The 6,692-nt window shown below is 37.0% G+C and overlaps 1 protein-coding gene across 1 annotated transcript in view; it reads left to right on the top strand.

Moving 5' to 3' along the window:
- The first annotated feature begins 4,193 nt into the window (after positions 1-4,193).
- Positions 4,194-6,692, top strand: part of PCBP3 (poly(rC) binding protein 3) — a 236,683-nt gene continuing 234,184 nt past the window's right edge. The window contains exon 1 of the mRNA XM_069472199.1: positions 4,194-4,282. The gene's annotated coding sequence lies outside the window, so the exon portion shown is untranslated. The remainder of the gene's footprint in view (positions 4,283-6,692) is intronic.

Below are 6,692 nucleotides of genomic sequence, written 5' to 3'. Positions count from 1 at the left end.
GATTTGAGGATTTTTATGTATGCATTCTTAAAGCATGTTAATCTGTAGTGTTCTTTTCTCATGATATCTTTGTCTGCTTTTGGTATTAGGGCAGTACTGGCCTTATAGATTGAGTTGGGAAGTGTCTTTTTCTCTTTGTGAAGGATAGGCATTAATTCTTCTTTAAACATTTGGTAGAATTTGATACTGAAGCCATCTGTTCCTAGACTTTTCCTTATGGGAAGACTGTCAAATACTAACTCAATGTTTTTTACTTGTTTTAGGTTTATTCAGATTTACTATTTTTTCTTGAGTTAGTTTCAGTACTTTGTGTCTTTCTAGGAATTTGTCTGTTTCACCTAGGCTATTGAATTTGTTGGCAAACAATTGCTTATAGTATTTTTTTATAATCCTTTTATTTCTGTAAGGTTGGTAGTTTCATTTCTGAATTTAGTAAATTGTGTGTCTTCTGTTTTTTTCTTAGTCACCCTTGATACAGGTTTGTCAATTTTGTTGGTTTTTTCAAAAACCAGTTTTTGTTTCATTTTTTTTCTGTTTTCTATTTTATTTATTTTTTTCCAACCTTTGTTCTTTCCTTCTTCTGCTTGCTTTGGGTTTAGTTGGCTCATTTCCAATTTCTTAAGTAGAAGGTTATGTTATTAATTTGAGTTATTTCTTTTTCTAACATAGATATTTATAGCTATAACTTTCTAAAAACTGCCTTCAGTACCTTCTCTAAGTTTTGGTATGTTGTATTTTCATGATCAATGATCTCAAAGTATTTTATAATTTCTTTATGATTTCTTCTTTGACTCTTTGGTTATTTAGAAGTGTGTTGTTTAATTTCCACAAACTTGGAATTTCTTAAATTTCTGTTACTGATTTATAATGTCTTTCCTTTGTGGTTGGACAACATATTTTGTATGATTTCAATCTTTTAAATTTTGAAGCTTGTTTTCTGGCCTAACATCTGGTCCATCTTGGAGAATGTTCCAGGTGTACTTGAGGATAATATAGTTTATGTTTTTCAATGGATCATTCTATGTAAAATGTTTAAATCTTCTATTTCTTTGCTGATCTTCTCACTTGTGTTGCATCCAAAATTGAAAATGGAGTATTGAGGTCTCCAACTATTACTGCTGAAATGTGTAATTTTCCTTTCATTTCTGTTAACTTTTTGTTTCTTGTATTCTGTGGGTATTTTTAGACACATATGTACATAATTGTTATATCTTCTTGATGAATTGACCTTTTTATTGTGAAATATTCTTTGTCTCTAATAACAATTTTTGACTTAAAGATCATTTTGTCTGATGTTAGCATAGCCATTCAAGCTCTTCTTTGGTTATTGTTCATATTATGTATATTTTCTATGCTTTCAACCTATTTATGTCTTTGAATTTGAGGTGTGTCTCATTCTTCACCCCCTGAAAAATATACATAAAATGTGTCTCTTTTATACTACATATAATTGGATACTTTTTAAAAAGGCCATTTAGATAATTTCTGCCTTTAAATTGGAATGTTTAATCCATATACATGTATGCAATTCTCATAAGGTGGGATTTATGCCAGCTATTTTGCTACTTGTTTTCTCTATTCAATGTCTTTTTTGTTTTCTATCACTCCATTACTGACTTTATGTTAAATACATATTTTCTAATGTGCTATTTCAATTCCCTTGTAACTACTTTTTTTTTTTTTGAGACAGAGTCTCCTCGCTCTGTTCCCCGGGCTAGAGTGAGTGCCGTGGCGTCAACCTAGCTCACAGCAACCTCAAACTCCTGGGCTTAAGCGATCCTACTGCCTCAGCCTCCCAGGGACTACAGGCATGCGCCACCATGCCCGGCTAATTTATATATATATATATATATATATATATTTTAGTTGGCCAGATAATTTCTTTCTATTTTTAGGAGAGACGGGGGTCTCGCTTTTGCTCAGGCTGGTCTCGAACTGCTGACCTCAAGTGATCCACCCGCCTCGGCCTCCCAGAGTGCTAGTATTACAGGCATGAGCCACCGCGCCAGGCCCCTTGTAACTTCTTTTACTGTTTTTTGTTGGTTATTTTCTTAGGGGCCGCCTGGGCCTTACTGTTGACAACTTATAACAGTTGTCAGTTAGTTTGGGTTAGTACCAGTTAATTTCAGTAGTATACAAACACTTTGTTTCTATATATATGCATTTCCTCCCTTCTCCTTTGTGCTGTTATTGTACTTCCTTATACATTCTGCGTACTTCAATTACTGAATTTTGTAATTACCTTTTAAATGAGATGAGAGAAAAAGGTTGCAAACAAAAATTACATTTATACCATCTTTTATATTTGCATTTATGGTTACCTTTGCTGTTGCTCTTTATTTCTTCACCTGGATTTGAGGTACTGTGTAGTATCCTTTTATTTCAGCCTGAAGGACTCCTTTTAGTATTTCTTGTAGGGCAGGTTTTCCAGTGACATATTCTCTCAGTTTTTGTTATCTAAGAATGTCTTAATTTCTCCTTTGTTTTTGAAGTATAATTTTGCTGGACATAGAATTCTTGTTTGACAGCTTTTGTGATTTTCAATATGTCATCTTATAGCCTGCTATTAAATAGTCTCCATGGTTTCTGATGAGAAATTAGCTATTACCCTTATTGAGAATCCCTTTTACATTATGAGTTGCTTTCTTGCCACTTTCAAGATTCCCTCTTTGTCTTTGGATAGTTTGATTATATGTTTAGGTGTGGATATCTTTGAGTTTAATCTTGGAGTTTCAAGGTTCTTGGATATGTAGTGTTTTTCATCAAATCTGGGAGGTTTTAGCTGTTATGCATTATGTCTTCAAATATTCTTTGTCCCTCTTTCTCTCTGTTCTCTCCTTCTGAGAATTTCATTATGCATATGTTGGTATTCTTGATGGTTTCCCACAAGTCTCTGAGGCTCTGTTCATTTTTCTTTTCATTACTTCTTTTTACTTTCTGTTCCTTGGGCCGGATAATCTTCAAGCTCACTGATTCTTCTGCCTGCTCAAATACACTATTGAGCCCCTCTAATGACTCTGCCATTTCAATTATTGTGCTTTTTAACTCTAAACTTTTTATTTGGTTCCTTTTTATAATTTCTATTTCTTTATTGATGTCTGTTTGGTGAGACACCGTTGTCATCCTTTTCTGTAATCCTTGAGACATGGTTTCCTTTAATTTTTCAAACATATTTAAAATAGGCCACTTAAAGTCTTCATCTAGTAAGTCCAACATTGGGGCTTCCTCAGCGACAAGTTCTATTGATTGCCTTTTGTCCCGTATGTATAGGCCATACTCTCCTGTTTCTTTGTATGTGTCATAATGATTTTTTTGAAAACTGTACATTTTAAATAATGCAATGTGGGAATTCTGGGAATCTGATTCTCCTCTCTTCCCTGGATTTTTTTTGTTGGTGGTGGTGGTGGCGATACTTGTTTTAGTGGTTTCTGTTTATTTAGTGACTTTCCCGATCTAACTCTGTAAGGTCTATTCTTTGTCATGTATCTACACTGAAGTTTCTGCTTGGCTAGTTTAGTAGTTAGCTAACAATCTGGCAGAGATTTCTTTAAATGCCTGGAATGAGTAAATCTTTCCCAAAGGGCTCTGTGTATGTGCTGGGACATGTGTCAACCATTAACTTGTCAGTTTACAGCTCTGCCTTAGTCTTCACTTCCTGATTGCACAAAGTGTCAAAGTCAGCCCAGTGTGAGGGCTGAGGACTGTCTCAGGGCATTCTGACTTCTTGCCTGGACATTCATACAGCCTTGAGTAGGTGCACAGCTCTATCTCTGTATGTGGCCTTCTAGATTTCCAGGAATGTCTTAGAATTTTCAAATACCCTATGGGCATCTGATTCCCCAGCTTTTCCTTTTTTTTTTTTTTTTTTTTTTTTTTTTATTTCAGCTTCTTATGGGGGTACAAAAATTCAGGTTATATATATTGCCCATGTACCACCCATCCCCCAAGTCAGAGCTTCAAGCGTGTCCATTCCCCAGACAGGGCGTATTGGACTCATCATGTAATTATACCCCCATCCCCTCTCCCACCCCCCATCCCCCTGAGTCAGAACATTCAAGCGTGACCATTGCCCAGACGGTGCGCAATGCACTCATCATGTAGGTATACACCCTAACCCAACTCTACAGTAGTCTTGAAAATGAACAGACTGCAATTATGGTGTATATTGAATTTAATATTGGTATCATTTTCTTGCAGCACATTGGAGATATATTTCCACAGCATCTGGCTTTTCTTATTCCTGTTCAGAAGTCGGTAGTCAATGTAACTGCTACCTCTGGAGGTAATCTGTGAGTCTGCTATTGTTTTTAAAGGATTTTCTCATCACTCTTAGGTTTCTTTAGTTTCGTTAAGTTCTACACATCTCTGCCTGAGGTGTGTTGGCTTCTTGTGTCTATGGCATAATGTCTTTCACAGATCTGGAAAGTTCACTGCCATTATCCTCAGACATTGCTTCTGTATCGTCTTCTTTCTTCTTTCCTTTTGGGACTTGAATTAAATGTGTATTAGATTTCTCACCGTATATTCTCATGCCTTCTCTTTTGTATTCTAAGATTTTGGCCTCTCATCTTTAATTTGAATATTTATTTCTGACCTAGTTTCCAGTTCACCAATTCTTTCTTCAGCAGCTCTCAATTTGCTTTAAAACCCATCCTTGGCTTTTTTGCTTTTTGGTTTTAGATTTAAAGGAATTAAAACTATGTTACTTTTTATAACTTCTAATTTCTTGTTTATGTTTTTAACCATAGCAAGTATAGTTTTTTAAAAATTGTAGTCCAATATATATAACATGAAATTTACCATTTTAAATGTACATTTTTAAAGGCTGTTCTGTGACATTAAGTACATTCATGTTTTTCTGCAACCATCCATCTCCAGGACTTTTTTCGTCTTGTAAAACTGAAACTCTGTATTGATTGAACAATAAGTTCCTTCCCCAAATTCCTGGCAGCCACCATTCTGCTTTTTGTCTCTATGAATTTGACTACTATAGGTACCTCATATAAGTGGAATCATACAATATTTTTTCTTTTTTGACTAGTTGTCTCACTTAGCATAATGTCTTCAAGGTTTATCCATATTGTAGCATGTGTCAGAATTTCTTTCCTTTTTAAGGCTGAATAATATTCCATTGCATATGTATACTGGGTTATGTTTATCCATTCATTCTTTGATGGACACTGGGTTGCTTCTACCTTTTGGCTATAGTGTATAATTCTACTATGAACATGGGTGTACAATATCTAAGTCTTTGCTTTCACTTTATTTGTGCATATACCCAGAAGTGGAATTGCTAGATTATATGCTAATTATTTAACTTTTTGAGGAACCACCATATCATTTCCCCAGTAGCTCCACCATTTTACATTCTCACCAGCAGTGCATGAGGGTTCCAGTTTTTCTACATCCTTGTGAACACTTGTTATTTTCCTTTTTTTGATAATAATTATCCTAATGGGCGTGAGGTAGTATCTCACTGAGGTTCTGATTTGCATTTCTCTGATGATTAGTAATGTTAAGTTTCTTTTCATGTGCTTATTGCCCATTGCTATACCTTCTCAAGAGAAATGTCTATTTAAGTCTTTTGCCCAATTTTTAATTGGGTTGTTTAGATTTTTGTTACAATTGCAGGATTTTTGATAGTCTATATTGGGTAATTCCAACTTCTTGTGTCTTTGTGCATCTGTTTTTGTGTTCTGTGATTTCTACTGTTTCTTCCTCAGTGTGTCACTAACTTCTTTGTGTATGCTAGACATTTGTATTTGCAGAATTATTTTGAGGAATAATTTGAGACCTGGGATGATAATTATTTTTGGAGAGGTTTTCATCAGGTACTTCTAAGGTATTTTATTCTTAAAGGAGCCACCTTAATCCCAGTGTAGTCCTGAGGCCAGCCAGATGAGCAGAACAAAGCTGCAGCACGGAGGGGGGTGGGGAGGGTGGCGGCTAGCTTGCTTCTCAGGACTTCTCTACCTGTAGGGTTTGGCCCTTTGTGTTCCTGGTGCCAATCGAGGGCTGGTTTCAGCATCTGATTCATGCTTTTACTCTGTATTTATTGCCCCCAGTTTTTGGATTATTTAGGGTAATAATCCAAAACCCTCAAATTTCAGGGCCTTATACAGTAAAATTTACTTCTTATTCATGGCACAAAGTGCCGTGGATGTTCCTGGTCAGTGATCAGCTTTCCTCTGTGTGGTGAGCTGGCCCAGCTCCTAGCAGTGTGGTCCTGCTGTCTGCTGGGTGAGTGGCGTGCTCTAGGCCCAGCTTCCTTTCTGTGCCACTGGCAGATGGGGGCATGTGCACGGAGGAGGCACACATGCTTCTCAGTCATGTTGGTCCGGAAGTGGCATGGACCAGGACCACAAACATTCCGCTGGTGAGATCTAGTCACAGGGCCTTGCCTAGATGCAAGTGTGAAATCTGCAAGGTATTGCTCCTGGTTGGCAGTTGCTCCCCAGCTGTGACACTGTCCTGGGAAAGGGGAGTGTGGCCCTTTGTGGCCTGTGGTCTCTGCCTCAGTCCATCCGCTTGGCACACCTGTCTTCCACAGCCATCATGCACTCGTCTCTCAGGGACACAATCCAGGGTTGCTTCTAGTTACTGCATCTTGCTCAAAGGAAGGATTTCCAGTGTTGTATAGTCTTAATCAAATCCAGATGTGACTCTTGTGGTCTGCTGACTGAACAGGCACA

Source organism: Eulemur rufifrons, chromosome 7 (assembly GCF_041146395.1).
Source record: "Eulemur rufifrons isolate Redbay chromosome 7, OSU_ERuf_1, whole genome shotgun sequence".
Classification (NCBI taxonomy): domain Eukaryota; kingdom Metazoa; phylum Chordata; class Mammalia; order Primates; family Lemuridae; genus Eulemur; species Eulemur rufifrons.
Note: the sequence above shows the minus strand (reverse complement) of the source record. Positions and strands in the feature narration are given on the sequence as shown.